The 17516-nt window shown below is 41.5% G+C and overlaps 1 long non-coding RNA gene across 1 annotated transcript; it reads left to right on the top strand.

Moving 5' to 3' along the window:
• Positions 1-51: 51 nt before the first annotated feature.
• On the top strand, positions 52-17516 carry LOC126071693 (uncharacterized). Its single transcript, XR_007516369.1, has 3 exons — positions 52-270; positions 1563-1618; positions 17396-17516. It is a non-coding gene; the product is annotated as an uncharacterized LOC126071693 (long non-coding RNA).

The raw sequence follows: 17516 nt of genomic DNA, 5'->3' as shown, positions 1-17516 counted from the left end.
CCCACAAAATTGACATTTTCTGGCCTCGGGGCTGGTAGGGCTAAGTTTGGCCACACTCTGGGAGATAAGTTTTCTCCCCCCCGTGGCTGCTGTCTAGACTGTTCACCTACAATGTGGAAAAACACAGACTAGGAACGGGAGCATGAAGCCCTCTGGCCCTGCCGTAAGGTTTCTTCTTCCGCGGTACACAGAGCCCAGGAGATAAGGAAAGTAACCACCGGGAGCCCCTGAGATATTGTCTGACTATTGGGAAAACTGGGTCCTGAGAAGGTGAGCTTCTACTCCAGGTCTCCTGGATCCTTTATGTAGTATTCTCATTGACCTCGCATTTCTACTGTTCCCTGATATGGCAGCAATGCCAGGTATTTACCTGCCCCACCCCTGGTGATTTTGACAGTCTGATCATTTTTACAAGCAGATTCAGTTATTGTTGACATGAGATAACAATAGCAATTCAAAGTTCCCCAGTACCTCTGGGTTCTGGATTAGAGATGAGAACAAGGTATGTGTGCCTAGGAACAGGTTATTGTGTGATGACTACGGAGGTAGCACAACCTCTTCTGTGGTGGGAGAATGTCCTCCAGCTTACCCTGCAACATTCACTCTGAACTTAACCCCTGGGCCACTGGAGAACTGAACTTGGGCCAGTAAGATCCAGGTGTGAATCAGCTCCTTTTCTAACTCCGACTGTGAACAAGTTCCTTATTTTCCCTGGGCCTCAGTTTTCTCATATGTAAAGTGGGGTTTCTAATTGCCCTCCCCTCAGGAGTTGTGGTGCTCCAGAAAATGCAACTTGCCTGCTTCCTCTTCTCACCTGCCCTTTTTCCAGCAAGTTCATGGAGTGCAAGGGAGTCATGAAAGAACAGTCATTTCATTTTTCAAAGGGGAATAAATGGAATGGTTGCAGTTTTCCATGCTTGAGCTGTGGGTAGCCTGGTGCCTTTGGTGCCCTTCCTGAGGAGAATGGTTCATAGAAGCTGCAGGGTTGGGCAATGTTTGGGGAATTAAAAAAAAAAAAAATTGCCATGAAGTTGATTCTGACTCATAGTGACTCTGTGAACTGCCCCATAGAGTTTCTAAGGAACAGCTGGTGCATTTGAACTCCAACCTTTTGGTTAGCAGCCGAGCTCTTAACCACTGTGCCACCAGGGCTCCTTTTGGGAATAGTGCCCTCTTTTATCTCACCCAGGAGATGTGGTGGCGCAGTGGTTAAGGAGCTCAGCTGTTAACCAAAAAGTTGGAGTTCGAATCAACTAGTCGCTCCTTGGAAACCCTGTGGGGCAGTTCTCCATTTTATAGGGTTGCTGTGAGACTCAATGGCAATGGTTTTGTTTTCCCGTTGGTTTTATCTCACCCCACACCCCTGGGTGGTGGAAATGGTTTGCTAACTAAAAGGTTAACATGTTTGAACTATCCAGCAACTCCATGGAAGAAAGATCTGGCAATCTGCTTCCAAGAAAACCCTATGGAGCTCAGTTCTACTCTGTAACACATAGGATCGCCACAAGTCACAACTGACTCAATGGGAATGGGGTTTTTTTTGTTTGTTTTATCTCACCCAGGGAGCTCAAAGGCCTAAGGATGGAGTGATGACTGAAGCAGGAATCCAAGAAGGCAGGTAAAGGCCCTTTTACAACTATCTCTGTAGACTATGGACAGACTGTGAATAAGATCCTGTTTGAAAATAGTGTGAAGATGTCTTAGGTTGACATGAGGTCGTATTAAAGTAAACCCATTGCTATCGAGTTGATTCCGACTCATAGTGACCCTACAGGACAGAACAGAACTACCCCATAGAGTTTCCAAAGAGTAGCTGGTGTTTTTGAATTGCTGATCTTTTGGTTAGCCGCTGTAGCTCTTAACCACTGTGCCACCAGAGTTTCCATTCTGGAGTAGGATGGGTCCTAATCCTATATGACTGGTGTCCTTATAAACAAGGAGAAAATGCACAGAGACAGGGAGACAAGAATGATACTATGTGACCTGCAGCTGCAAGCCAAGGAATGCCTGGAGCTACTAGAAGCTAGGAGAGAGGCATGAAACAGTTTCTCTCTCAGAGCCCTCAGAAGGAATCAATATGGCTGATGCCCTGATTTGGACTTGTAGACTCCAGAACTATGAGACAATAAATTTCTGTTCTTATAAGCCACCCAATTTGTGGTACTGTACACATGTTAGCTGTGACTTTTGTGACCTGATGGGCACCATCACTGCTGCTTCCTGGGTCTCAGTTTCCTCATCTGTCAAATTGGAATAAAGATTGTCCTGGGGTGAAGCTTCAGAATCCACCTCTTTCTCGAGGATGGAGGGGGTAGCTGTGGGTGGTAAAGAGCACTGGCCTGAGGGGACCAGGGTCTGTCCTTGACCTGGGTGTGGCCTCAGGTGAATCACTTTCTCTCCCTGGGCCTTACTTATACTAGGCAAAGAGGATGCCCTGGATGGGAGTCTCAGGGCCTCCACTCTGAGCAAGGCGCTTCTCCTCTCCCACTGGGGGAGGTCTCTGTTTCCTCATTGGAAAATCAGGGATAATAATTCCTATCCCATAAGGTCTGGTGAGGATGAAATGAGACACAGGGTGTTTGCATGGTGGCTAAAAAGCTAGGCTGCTAACTGAAAGGTTGGAGGTTCAAACCCACAACTGCTCTGCAGGAGAAAGATACAGCAGGCTGCTTCCGTAAAGATTACAGCCTTGGCTTTCACCTAAAGCACAATAAAAATTAAAAAAAAAAAGCATAGACACTGAAGAGACAGGTGAGTAAATGAATGAATAAACTGTGGCACATCCATACCATGGAATATTATTCAGTGATAAAAAGAAATGCACTATTATGCCACAAAAAGGCATGGAAGAAACTTAAATGCCCGTTGCTAAGTGAAACTCTCAATTAGATGGGTTAACACAATGGCCACAGCAGTGGACTCAAACATACCGAGGATCATGAAGATAATGCAGGATGGGGCAACGTTTCATTCAGTTGTGCATAAGGTCACCATGAGTCGGAGCTGATTCAGTGGCAACTAACAGCAAAACAACAGTGAAAGAAGCCAGCCTGAAAAGGCTGTATACTGTATGATTCCAACGATATTATGACATTTTGAAAAAGGCAAAACTATAGAGACAGTAAAAAGATCAGTGGTTGCCAGGAGCTGGGGAAGCAGAGGTGTTACCAATCACCAATCTGACATGATATGAATACACGTGAAAGGCAAACTTTATCTTCAGCAAGCTTTATTTTGCTTGAGCCAAGCAAAAGGAGTCGGCGGGGATCTAAGCCTCTCCAAAAGGCTGACTTGAAAAGGGAGGCAAGGCTAGGGCTTATATGGGTCAGGTGGAGACGACAGAGTAATGAATATTCAGTGGGCTTCTTTCAAGGGGCAGGTACTTCTCAGAATGGTGGTACATGTTGATTAGGTTGCAGCGTGCATCTGGAATCCAAGATGGAACCCGCTGATATTCAAGATGGAGTCGTCTCGGCAGCCCTTGCCATCACTTATTATGGGATATAGCATAAGCGCACTGATCTTTGGCACTGCATCATCATCTTCAGAGTGCTAAGGAAGGTTAAACACCGGTCAGGCTTTGTTCTTCTGTGCGTGCAGGAACCTGTAAAGGGGGAAGGGACTAGAAAAAACGCTAAGAAGGAGATAGTAATTCATGGGTTGTTTCAGCCTTATATTGACAGGGTGCGGTTCCTGTTTACCCAACTTCTGAATGGTAATCCTTTAACAGCTCTTTTGTTCCACCAGCACAGTTAACCCTATCTGTCTCAGAGGGAAAGGATGAACAAGTGGAGTTTGGGGCGTTTTTAGGACAGCGAAACTATTCTGTATGATGCTGTTAACAGTGGACACATGACATTAAGCATTTGACAAAACCTATAGGACTGTTTGTGGAGCCATGGAGGCTGGATGAACACCCAAATATATTGCCCTAAGATAATCTTTAAACCTTAAACAAAAAATAGACCCTGGATTCCTCAAGACTAAACAGTGCTTCAGCTTAACTAGTAAAGAATGACTGCCTTGAGCATTGTGCCTTTTTAAGAACTATCTATATGGGAGCAAATTGACAACAGCATTTCAAAAGATTAGATAGGAATCTTAGCGGGGCAGTGAGTTTATGTTAAAGGGGGAGGAAAAACTTGGAAAAAGAGGGTAAGAATGGTCGCACAACTCAAAGAATCTAATCAGTGTCACTGCATTAGACATGTAGCAACTTGAATTGGTGTGTTTTTGCTGTGTATGTTCTCAACAACAATAAAAAAAATATTTTTAAAAAGGTTACAGCTTTGGAAACACTGTCGGGCTGTTCTACTCTGTCCTGTAGGGTCATGATGAGTCAGGGTCAGCAGCAGGTTTGACTTAGTTTTGGGTGTAGATAGATAAGTAGCTGCTATCGAGTCAGCTCCAACTCACATGCAACAGAATGAAATGTTGCCTGGTCCTGCATCATCTTCACAGTTGCTGGCATGTTCAAATTCATCATTGTGGCTATTGTGCCAATCCATCTCACCAAAGGTCTCCCTCACCCTTGTGGGCCCTCTACTTCACCAAACACAATGCCCTCTTCTAGCAATTGATCCCCCCTGATGACATCTCCAAAGCAAGCACCTTGGACAATGTTCTGTTGTGATCTGTTAGGTTTTCATTGACTAGTTTTTGGAAATAGATCACCAGGCCTTTCTTCCTAGTCTGTCTTAATCTGGATACTGTCCTGAAACCTGTTCACCATGGGCAATCCTACTGATATTTGAAATACTAGTGGCGTAGTGGGGTGTGGTGGATCATTTTTATATGGCCTTTCTTGCCATGGTCTTGTAACTCCCACCAAAAGACTGAGTGGGATTATGAAAATGAGGTGCTTGTGGCCCACTAAGGGGATAGATTGCTAATAATGCAAATAAGATGCATGGCACCGTTTTGGGGATGGGACCATGCAAATAAAGTGTATGGAACCCTAACAAGTGGATTGTTAAGTTTTGCTATCCCGCTAGGCTTAAAATGAGCCAACCCAGAGGCGGGAATGGAAGATCTCACCACCACGAAGAAAGAAGAGCCAGGAGTAGAGCATGTCATTTGGACCTAGGATCCCTGTACTGAAAACCTCCTAGGTCCAGGAGACAGAAAGAGACAGCTGTAACACTGGAGACAGCAAGAGACAGAGGTAACCAGCTGCAGAGAAAAGGTGGCAGCAGAGGCAGCAGAACCAGAAGACCGGCAGGAGACAGCGCAGTGAGCTTCCTGGCACACAGATTGAGAGAGCTGAGCACCCGCGGGCAGGAGGCTTTCTAGCAGAATAGGGTACCTCCAGGCACTTTTCAGCAGAGATAAAAGAGCTTCCTAACACTTGCCCAAGCAGGGCAGAGGCCGAAGGGGCAGAGAGAGGCGTGCCTGCTGACATGGCTGAGAAGAAGCTGCCCTGATCAAAGACCTGTGTCCATTCCTGAACCTGAGTTGTAACCTGTTACTTCCCTAATAAAACCCACAGTCGCGAATATTGTCTGTGAGCAAAGAAGGAGAGAGTGCCATGGGAGGGACGGTTGGTGTCAGAATTGATAAATAGGTTGGAGGGTGGAGGCACATCTGACCTCCGTCTCATAGGAATCAGCCTTGGACTGTTGATCTTGGTTCTCCTTCCCCCTTGTGAATTTAGAGGAGGTCAAATGCCACCCCCACACCATCTTTACATAGCTTCCAGCATTACAGCAACATGCAAGCCACCACAGTGTGACAAACTGACAGATGGGTGGTGGATGTATGAAAACACATGTATGTAAAACTGAAAACCGACTGCTAGTGCTTTCCTGGGAGGAGAAAACAAAAAAAAACTAAACCCATTTCCGTCGAGTCGATTTCAACTCATAGCGACCCCATCAGACAGAGCAGAATTACCCCATAGGGTTTCCAAGGAGTGCCTGATGGATTTGAACTGCTGACCTTTTGGTTAGCAGCCATAGTTCTTGACCACTACGCCACCAGGGTTTCTACCTGGGAGGAGAGGAGGTGGTTAAAGGGGACTTTAGGTATAGCTTTCAGATTTTCTTTTTTCCTAAGTAAATATAACATGATTACAATGATAAATTCTGGATGTTGTAAATAGGGGCATTTGTTACATTATTCTTTGTGTTTTTTCTTTTACATTTTTTTAAATTGTGCCTTAAGTGAAAGTTTCAGTTCAAGTTAGTTTCTCATACAAAAATTTATACGCACATTGTTACATGACCCTCGTTGCTCTCCCTATAATGTAACAGCACACTCCTCCTCTCCACCTCAGATTTTGTGTCCCTTCAGCCAGCTCCTGTCCCTTTCTGCCTTCTCATCTTGCCTCCAAACAGGAGCTGCCCAGTTAGTCTCATATATCTACTGGAACTAAGAAGCACACTCTTCACGAGTATCATTTTATGTCTTACTGTCCCGTCTAATCTTTGTCTGAAGAGTTGGCTTCGGGAATAGTTTCAGTTCTGGGCTAACAGAGAGTCTGGGGCCATGTCTTCTGTGGTCCCTCCAGTCTCAGTCAGACCACTAAGTCTGGTGTTTTTACTAGAATTTGAGTTCTGTGCCCCGACTTTTCTCCTGCTCCATCAGGGACGCTCTGTTGTGTTCCCTGTGAGGGTGGTCACTGGCGGTAGCCGTGTACCATCTAGTTCTTCTGGTCTCGGGCTGATGGAACCTCTGATTTCACTCAGCATAATGCTTTCCAGATTCATCCACTTTATGAGATGTTTCTCCAATTCATTGCTGTTCTTCATCCTTGCGTAGTATTCCCTTGTGTGAATATGCCATAATTTGTTTATCCATCCCTTGCTGGGCACCTAGGTTGTTTCCATCTTTTTGCTGTTGTGAACAGTGCTGCAGTGAACATGGGTGTGCATATATCTGTTCATGTGACAGCTCTTATTTCTCTAGGATATATCCCAAGGAGTGGGATTGCTGGATCATATGGTACTTCTATTTCTAGCTTTTTAAGGAAACACCAAATCGATTTCCAAAGTGGCTGTACCATTTGACATTCCCATCAGCAGTGTATAAGTGTTACAGTCTCTCCACAACCTCTCCAACAATTTATTATTTTGTGTTTTTTGCTTTAATGCTAGCCTTGTTGAGGTGAGATGTAGTTTTCATTTGCATTTCTCTAATGGCTAATGATCGTGAGCATTTCCTCATGTATCTGTTAGCCACCTGAATATCTTCTTTGGTGAAATGTCTGTTCATATCCTTTGCCCATTTTTTAGTTGGGTTATTTTTCTTTTTGTTTTTGAGGTTTTGCAATATCTTACAGATTTTAGAGATTAGACGCTGATCAGATTCGTCATAGACAAATTTTTTCCCCAGTCTCCACATTGTCTTTTTACTCTTTTGATGAAGTCTTTGGATGAACGTAAGTGTTTGATTTTTAGGAGTTCCTAGTTGTCTAGTTTCTCTTCTGGTGCTTGTGCATTGTTAGTAATGTTTTGTATTCTGTTTATGTCACGTATTAGGGCTCCTAGCATTGTCCCTATTTTTTCTTCCATTATCTTTTAGATTTTATATGTAGGTCTTTGATCCATTTTGAGTTAGTTTTTGTGCCTGGTGTGAGGCATGGGTCTTGTTTCATTTTTTTGCAGATGGATATCCAGTTATGCCAGCACCATTTGTTAAAGAGACTCTCTTTTCCCCAATTAATAGACTTTGAGCCTTTTTGTCAAATATCAGCTGCTCATAGGTGGATGAATTTATGTCTGGATTCTCAATTCTGCTCCATTGGTCTGTGTATCTGTTGTTATACCAGTACCAAGCTGTTTTGACTACCACGGCAGTATAATAGGTTCTAAAATCTGGTAGTGTGAGGCCTCCCACTTTATTCTTCTTCTTCAGTAATGCTTACTTATCCAGGGCCTCTTTCCTTTCCATATGAAGCTGGTGATTTGTTTCTCCAACCTGTTAAAAAATGCCGTTGGAATTTGGGTTGAGACTGCATTGTCTCTGTAGAACACTTTGGGTTGAACAGACATTTTCACAATGTTAAGTCTTCCTGTCCATGAGCAAGGCATGTTTTTCCACTTATGCAGGTCTCTTTTGGTTTCTTGCAGTGTCTTGTAGTTTTCTGTGTATAGGTCTTTTACATCTCTGGTTAGATTTATTCCTAAGTATTTTATCTTCTTGGGGGCTATCGTAAATGGTATTTATTTTGTGATTTCTTCTTCAAAGTTCTCTTTGTTCATGTAGAGGAATCTAAATTATTTTTATATGTTTATCTTGTATCCGATACTTCGCTGAAATCTTCTATTAGTTTCAGTAGTTTTCTTGTGGATTCTTTGAGGTTTTCTGTGTATGAGATCATATCATCTGCAAATAGAGATACTTTTACTTCTTCATTACCAGTTTGGATGCCCTTTATTTCTTTTCCTATCCTAATTGCTCTGGATAGGACCTCCAGCACAATGTTGAATATGAGTGGTGATAAAGGGCATCCTTGTCTGATTCCGATTCTCAAGGGGAATGCTTTCAGACTCTCTCCATTTAGGATAATGTTGGCTGTTGGCTTTGTGTACATGCTCTTTACTATACTGAGGAATTTTTCTTCTATTCCTATTTTGCTGAGAGTTTTTATCATGAATGCACATTGAACTTTGTCAAATGCCTTTTCTGCGTCAATTGGTGAGATCATGTGGTTCTTATCTTTTGTTTTCTTTATGTGATAGATTACATTGATTGTTTTTCCAATGTTGAACCATCCCTGCATACCTGGCATCAATCCCACTTGGTCATGGTGAATTTTTTTTTTTTTTTTTGATATGTTGTTGAATTCTACTGGCTAAGATTTTGTTGAGGATTTTTGCATCTATGTTCATGAGAGATATTAGTCTGTAAAGTTATTTTTCTGCAGTGTCTTTGCCTGGCTTTGGTATCAGGGTTATGCTGGCTTCATAGAATGAGTTCGGGAGTATTCCTTCCTATATTACGATTAAATGAAAAAACTATATAATGATAAACTGGGAGGACATGACCGTAATAAATATTTACACACCCAATGACAGGGCTCCAAAGTACATAAAACAAACTCTAACTGCATTGAAAAGAGAAATAGACAGCTCCACAATAATAGTAGGAGACTTCAAAACACTACTTTTGGTGAACACAGAATATCCAGAAAGAAGCTCAATAAAGACATGGAAGATCTAAATGCTACAATCAACCAACTTGACCTCATACATATACACAGAACACTCCACCCAAGAGCAGCCAAGTATCCTTTCCTTTCTAATGCACGTGGAACATTCTCTGGAATAGACCACATATTAGGCCATAAAGCAAACCTTAACAGAATCCAAAGCATCGATGACAATAAAGCCATAAAAGTAGAAATCAATAACAGAAAAAGCAAGGGGAAAAAAAAAATCAAACACATGGAAACTGAACACCTTGCTCAAAAACTACTGAGCTATAGAAGAAATTAAGAACAGAATAAAGAAATTCACAGAATCAAATGAGAACGAAAACACACCTACCAGAACCTTTGGGACACAGCAAAAGCAGTGCTCAGAGGTCAATTTAGACCAATAAATACACACATCCAAAAAGAAGAAAGGGTCAAAATCAACACATTAACCCTACAACTCGAACAAATAGAGAGCTGCAAAAGGAGCCCTTGGGCACCAGAAGAGAGGAAGTAATAAAAATTAGAGCAGAATTAAATGAAATAGAAAAACAATTGAAGGAGTTAACAAGACCAAAAGCTGGTTCTTTGAAAAGATCAACAAAATCCATAAACCACTGGCCAAACTGAAAAAAGAAAAACAGGAAAGAAAGCAAACAGGAAAGGAAAAAAATAACCCAAATAAGAAGTGAGATGGCCGATATCACAACAGCCCCAACTGAAAATAAAAGAACCATAACAGCACACTATGAAAATTTGTACTCTTAACAAATTTGAAAACCTAGAGGAAACAGACAAATTTCTAGAAACACTACCTACCTAAGTTAACACAAAGTCCAGGGACCTTTTATGCCTGTGCCTAGGGAAAGGAGCTGTACCCGCCGTGAGTTCCTGGTTTAGGGGAGCTGGCAGGCTATTTTTTCTATTTGTTAACTTGTTCCCTCCTCCAGGCTGGGAGAATGGCTCAGGATGAGTGACAGGCCCTACCTCCAGCCCAGGGGAAGCCGCAGTCTCTGAAGCTGGCCCAGACCCAGTGAGAGTGCGGAGGCAGCAGGGAGAAAGTTTCTTCCCAAACAGGGTGTTTTTTTTTTTTTTTTTTTAATAATTTTTATTGTGCTTTAAGTGAAAGTTTACAAATCAAGTCAGTCTCTCACACAAAAAGCCATACACACCTTGCTACACACTCCCAATTACTCTCCCCCCCTAATGAGACAGCCCGCTCTCACCCTCCACTCTCTCTTTTCATGTCCATTTCGCCAACTTCTAACCCCCTCCACCCTCTCATCTCCCCTCCAGGCAGCATAGTCTCAAGTGTCCACCTGATCCAAGAAGCTCACTCCTCACCAGAATCCTTCTCTAACCCATTGTCCAGTCCAATCCATGTCTGAACAGTTGGCTTTGGGAATGGTTCCTGTCCTGGGCCAACAGAAGGTCTGGGGGCCATGACCACTGGGGTCCCTCCAGTCTCAGACCATTAAGTCTGGTCTTTTTATGAAAATTTGGGGTCTGCATCCCACTGCTCTCCTGCTCCCTCAGGGCTTCTCTGCTGTGCTCCCTGTCAGGGCAGTCATCGGTTGTAGCCGGGCACCATCTAGTTCTTCTGGTCTCAGGCTGATGTAGTCTCTGGTTCATGTGGCCCTTTCTGTCTCTTGGGCTTGTAATCACCTTGCGTCCTTGGTATTCTTCATTCTCCTTTGCTCCAGGTGGGCTGATACCAATTGATGCATCTTAGATGGCTGCGTGCTAGCATTTAAGACCCCAGACATCACTCTTCAAAGTGGGATGCAGGATGTTTTCTTAATAGATTTTATTATGCCAATTGACTGAGATGTCCCCTGAAACCGTGGTCCCCAGACCCCTGCCCCTGCTACACTGGCCTTCAAAGCATTCAGTTTATTCAGGAAACTTCTTTGCTTTTGGTTTAGTCCAATTGTGCTGACCTCCCCTGTATTGTGTGCTGTCTTTCCCTTCACCTAAAGTAGTTCTTATCTACTATCTAATTGGTGAATGCCCCTCTCCCACCCTCCCTCCCTCCCCGCCTCGCATAACCACAAAAGAATGTTCTCTTCTCAGTTTAAACTATTTCTCAAGTTCTTATAATAGTGGTCTTATACAATATTTGTCCTTTTGCAACTGACTAATTTCACTCAGCATAATGCCTTCCAGGTTCCTCCATGTTATGAAATGTTTCACAGATTCCTCACTGTTCTTTATCGATGCGTAGTATTCCATTCTGTGAATATACCATAATTTATCCATTCATCTATTGATGGGCACCTCGGTTGCTTCCATCTTTTTGTTATTGTAAACAGTGCTGCAATAACCATGGGTGTGCATATATCTGTTCGTGTAAAGGCTCTTATTTCTATAGGATATATTCCAAGGAGTGGGATTGCTGGATAGTATGGTAGTTCTATTTCTAGCTTTTTAAGGAAGCACCAAATTGATTTCCAAAGTGGTTGTACAATTTGACATTCCCACCAGCAGTGTAGAAGTGTTCCAATCTCTCCACAGCCTCTCCAACATTTATAATTTTGTGCTTTTTGGATTAATGCCAGCTTTGTTGGAGTGAGATGAAATCTCATTGTAGTTCTGATCTGCATTTCTCTAATGGCTAATGATCGTGAACATTTCCTCATATATCTGTTAGCTACCTGAATATCTTCTTTACTGAAGTGTCTATTCATATCTTTTGCCCATTTTTTAATTGGGTTATTTGTCTTTTTGCAGTATCATGTAGATTTTAGAGATCAGGCGCTGATCAGAAACGTCATAGCTAAAAACTTTTTCCCAGTCTGTAGGTAGTCTTTTTACTCTTTTGGTGAAGTCTTTGGATGAGCATAGGTGTTTGATTTATAGGAGCTCCCAGTTATCTAGTTTTTCTTCTACGTTCTTTATAATGTTTTGTGTACTGTTTGTGCCGTGTATTAGGGCTCCTAACGTTGTCCCTATTTTTTCTCCCATGATCTTTATCGTTTTAGATTTTATATTTAGGTCTTTGATCCATTTTGAGTTAGTTTTTGTGCATGGAGTGAGGTGTGGGTCTTGTTTCATTTTTTTGCAGATGGATATCCAGCTATGCCAGCACCATTTGTTAAAAAGACTGTCTTTTCCCCATTTAACTGTTTTGGGGCCTTTGTCAAATATCAACTGCTCATATGTGGGTGGATTTACGTCTGGAACCTCAATTCTGTTCCATTGGTCCATGTATCTGTTGTTGTTCCAGTACCAGGCTGTTTTGACTACTGTGGTGGTATAAAGGTTCTAAAATCAGGTAAAGTAAGGCCTCCCACTTTGTTCTTTTTCGGTAATGCCTTATTTATCCAGGGCCTCTTTCCCTTACATATGAAATTGGTGATTTGTTTCTCCATCTCATTAAAGAATGTCCTTGGGATTTGGATCGGAATTGCATTAAATGTATAGATCACTTTTGGTAGAATAGACATTTTTATAATGTTAAGTCTTCCTATCCATGAGCAAGGTATGTTCTTCCACTTACATAAGTCTCTTTTGGTTTCTTGCAGAAGTGTACTGTAGTTTTCTTTGTGTAAGTCTTTGACATCTCTGGTAAGATTTATTCCTAAGTATTTTATCTTCTTGGGGGCTACTGTAAATGGCATTGATTTGGTGATTTCCTCTTCGATGTTCTTTTTGTTGGTGTAGAGGAATCCAACTGATTTTTGTATGTTTATCTTGTATCCAGATCCTCTGCTGAACTCTTCTATTAGTTTCAGTAGTTTTCTGGAGGATTCCTTAGGGTTTTCTGTGTATAAGATCATGTCATCTGCAAAAAGAGATACTTTTACTTCTTTCTTGCCAATCTGGATGCCCTTTATTTCTTTATCTAGCCTATAAAGGGCATCCTTGTCTGGCTCCCGATCTCCATGGGAATGTTTTCAGGCTCTCTCCATTTAGGGTGATGTTGGCTGTTGGCTTTGTATAAATGCCCTTTATTATGTTCAGAAATTTTCCTTCTATTCCTGTTTTGCTGAGAGTTTTCATCATGTATGAGTGCTGAACTTTATCAAATGCCTTTTCTGCATCAATTGATAAAATGTGATTCTTGTCTTTTGTTTTATTTATGTGGTGGATTACGTTAATTGTTTCTCTAATGTTGAACCATCTCTGCATACCTGGTATGAATCCCACTTGGTCCTGGTGAATTATTTTTTTGATATGTTGTTGAATTCTATTGGCTAGAATTTTGTTGAGGATTTTTGAATCTACATTCATGAGGGATATAGGTCTATAATTTTCTTTTCTTGTGGTGTCTTTACCTGGTTTTGGTATCAGGGATATGGTGGCTTCATAGAATGAGTTTGGTAGTATTCCATCCTTCTCTATGCTCTGAAATACCTTTAGTAGTAGTGGTGTTAACTCTTCTCTGAAAGTTTGGTAGAACTCTGCAGTGAAGCTGTCTGGACCAGGGCTTTTTTTTGTTAGAAGTTTTTTGATTACCTTTTCAATCTCTTCTTTTGTTATGGGTCTATAAGGTTGTTCTACCTCTGTTTATGTGAGTTTAGGTAGGTAGTGTGTTTCTAGGAATTCATCCATTTCTTCTAGGTTTTCAAATTTGTTTGAGTATAGTTTTTCATCGTAATCTGATATGATTCTTTTTTAACTTCAGTTGGGTCTGTTGTAATATCGCCCATCTCATTTCTTTTTCGGGTTATTTGCTTCCTCTCCTGTCTTTCGTCAGTTTGGCCAGTGATTTATCAATTTTGTTGATTTTTTAAAAAAAAACAGCTTTTGGTCTTGTTAATTCTTTCAATTGTTTTTCTGTTTTCTATTTCATTTAGTTCAGCTCTAATTTTTATTATTTGTTTTCTTCTGGTGCCTGTGGATTTCTTTGTTGCTATTTGTTCAAGTTGTAGGGATAATTTTTTGATTTTGGCCCTTTCTTCTTTTTGGATGTGTGCATTTATTGATATAAATTGGCCTCTGAGCACCGCTTTTGCTGTGTCCCAAAGGTTCTGATAGGAAGTGTTTTCATTCTCATTGGATTCTCTGAATTTCTTTATCCCATCCTTAATCTCTTCTATAATCCAGTCTTTTTTGAGCAGGGTATTGTTCAGTTCCCAAGTGTTTGATTTCTTTTCCCTACTTTTCCTGTTATTGATTTCCACTTTTATGGTCTTATGGTCAGAGAAGATGCTTTGTAATATTTCAATGTTTTGGATTCTGCTAAGGCTTGCTTTATGACCTAATATGTGGTCTATTCTAGAGAATGTTCCATGTGCACTAGAAAAGAAAGTATAGTTGGTTGCTGCTGGGTGCAGTGTTCTGTATATGTCTACGAGGTCAAGTTGGTTGATTGTGGCATTTAGATCTTACATGTCTTTACCGAGCTTCTTTCTGGATGTCCTGTCCTTCACCGAGAGTGGTGTGTTGAAGTCTCCTACTATGATTGTGGAGCTGTCTATCTCACTTTTCAATGCTAATAGAGTTTGTTTTATGTATCTTGCAGCCCTGTCATTGGGTGCATAAATATTTAATATGGTTATATCTTCTTGGTGTATTGTCTCTTTAATCATTATATAGTGTCCTTCCTTATCCTTTCTGATGGATTTAACTTTAAAGTCTATTTTGTCAGAAATTAATATTGCCACTCCTACTCTTTTTTTAATTGCTTTTTGCTTGATACATTTTTTTCCATCCTTTGAGTTTTAGTTTGTTTGTGTCTCTAAGGTGTGTCTCTTGTAGGCAGCATATAGACTGATCTTGTTTTTTAATCCATTCTGCCACTCTCTGTCTCTTTATTGGTGCATTTAGTCCATTTACATTCAGGGTAATTATGGATAGGTATGAATTTAGTGCTATCATTTTGATGTCTTTTTTTGTGTGTTGTTGACAGTTTCTTTTTCCCACTTGATTTTATGTGCTGAGTAGATTTTCTTAATATATCATCCCCTTTCCTCATATTTGTTGTTGTTGATTTTGTTTCTGCTGAGTCTGTATTTTTCCCTTGTATTTTATTTTGATGAGTAGGATAGTTTCTCTCCTTATTATTTACCCGTATTTTTCTAAATTTATAACTAACTTTTATTTCTTTGTATTGCCGTATCATCCTCTCCATATGGAAGGTGTATGGTTACATTTTTTAGTCCGTCTTTATTATTTTAATGTTGTCTTCTTTTATGTAATAACATTGCTGTTACCCTGTGTTGGGTTTTTTGTTTTTTTTTTTTTAATCTTGCTTTGTTTTTTGTGGGGGGGCGGATTTCCCTGTCTGCGTTGACTTCTGGTTGCTCTGCCCAGTGTTCTAGTCTTGGGTCGATACCTGATATTATTGATTTTCTAACCAAAGAACCCCCTTTAGTATTTCTTGTAGTTTTGGTTTGGTTTTTACAAATTCCCTCAACTTGTGTTTATCTGGAAATGCCTTAATTTCACCTTCATATTTAAGAGACAGTTTTGCTGGATATATGATTCTTGGAAGGCAATCTTTTTCCTTCAGTTTTTTAAATATGTAATCCCATTGCCTTCTTGCCTGCATGGTTTCTGCGGAGTAGTCCGAGGTTATTCTTATTGGCTGTCCTTTATAGGTGACTTTTCGTTTATCCCTCGCTGCTCTTGTAACTCTCTCTTTATCTTTGGTCTTGGCAAGTTTGTATTATATTATGTCCTGGTGACTTTCTTTTAACATCTACCTTATGTGGAGTTCGATGAGCATCTTGTATAGATATCTTTTCATCTTTCACAATATCAGGGAAGTTTTCTGCCAAGAAACCCTCAACAATTTTCTCTGTATTTTCTGTTATCCCTCCCTGTTCTGGTACTCCAATCACTCGTAGGTTACTTCTCTTGATAGAGTCCCACATGATTCTTAAGGTTTCTTCATTTTTTTTTTAATTCTTTTATCTGATTTTTCTTCAAATATATTAGTACCAAGTGATTTATCTTTGAGTTCAGAAATTCTAGCTCCTACTTGCTCAACTCTGCTCCTCTGACTTTCTATTGAGTTCTCTAAGTCTGTAATTTTATTGTTAATCTTCTGAATTTCTGATTGCTGTCTGTCTATGGATTTTTCCAGCTTATTAAACTTTTCATTATGTTCCTGAATAATCTTTCTAATTTCTTCAGTTGCTTTATCTGTGTGTTCCTTGGCTCGTTCTGCATATTGCCTTATTTCCTTCCTGATGCCTTGAAGGGTTCTGTATATTAAACTTTTGTATTCTGCATCTGGTAATTCCAGGAATGCACTTTCATCTAGAAGATCCCTGGATTCTTTGTTTTGAGAGCCTGTTGAGGTGATCATGGCCTGTTTCTTTATGTGACTTGATACTGACTGTTGTCTCCCAGCCATCTGTAAGTTATTGTATTAGTTTATGCTTGCTTACCTGTCATAGCTGCTTGCTTTGTTTTGTTTTGGTATACCCCTATGGGTTGCTTGAGTGAGCTAGCTTGATTATTTTCACCTTTGGAGCTCTGGTGTCCTGTCCCCAGCTGGCTAGAGTTGTTATCAGGTATATCAGTCTAGGAGTCCATTCAGTTTTCTTGTATGAATTCAGCTTAGGTTCCCAGGTAGCTGATCATCAAGTGTGTGGTACAGTGTCTGTCCTACAGTCTTAGAGGGGCAGGGGTGAATGGCGTATATACCAGTATCTGATTGCAGCAGGGGGTCATGCTCTGAACAAGGCAGGGGGCTGAGAATTGACCTCCAAGTGTCTCTAAGGAAAATGCATCTCTGTTCCCTAGAGCGTGCTGGTGGGTGGGTTCTGCAGAGGGACCATGGGTACCCAGAGTTTTTGGTTGTAAGGACTGGGAGGTACCAGTTATCTATGCACCCCTGTCGTGGGTGGCTGGGTGACCTGAGTGGAGCCACCAGTCCTTAGGTCCCTGTTGTGGGTAGGTGAGGACCTTGTTTAATAGGCAAAGCAATGTCAAACATCAAACACTCACCTCTCCACTGCACAGCTGAAATGCTCGGAGTTTGCCAACAAGGGCCTATTCTCCCGACATAGGCCCACACAGGTCCATGCAGAAGGGAAAGGTGCTCAAGGTCCACGATGGTTTATGCCTGGACAGGAGCCTCTTCTCTCCTGAGCTTCCCCAGTTAATGGACCTAGCAAATTATCTTTTCCCCCCAACTGCAAATTTTTTCCCTTGCCCAAGGCCGAGAGGATGGCTCTAGGTGCTCACCAGGGTCTATCTCAGGCCCAGGGATTCAGCCGCTAAAGCCAGCTTGGGAGTTGGGGGGGGGGTGTGGTAAAATATACGCAAGTACTTAGCTTTTGTAGACAGAGCCATTCTCCTCAGGTTCCAGAGGTGTGAGTAGGCTGTGTGGCTGGCTGCTTCTCCCCGAGGAAACTGTGGCCAAATGCTTGTACCAGCCCAACGCTGCTGCTGCCACTGCCACCACCACCACCGCCACCGCCGC

The sequence above is a fragment of the Elephas maximus genome, chromosome 3, assembly GCF_024166365.1.
Source record: "Elephas maximus indicus isolate mEleMax1 chromosome 3, mEleMax1 primary haplotype, whole genome shotgun sequence".
Classification (NCBI taxonomy): Eukaryota; Metazoa; Chordata; class Mammalia; order Proboscidea; family Elephantidae; genus Elephas; species Elephas maximus.
Note: the sequence above shows the minus strand (reverse complement) of the source record. Positions and strands in the feature narration are given on the sequence as shown.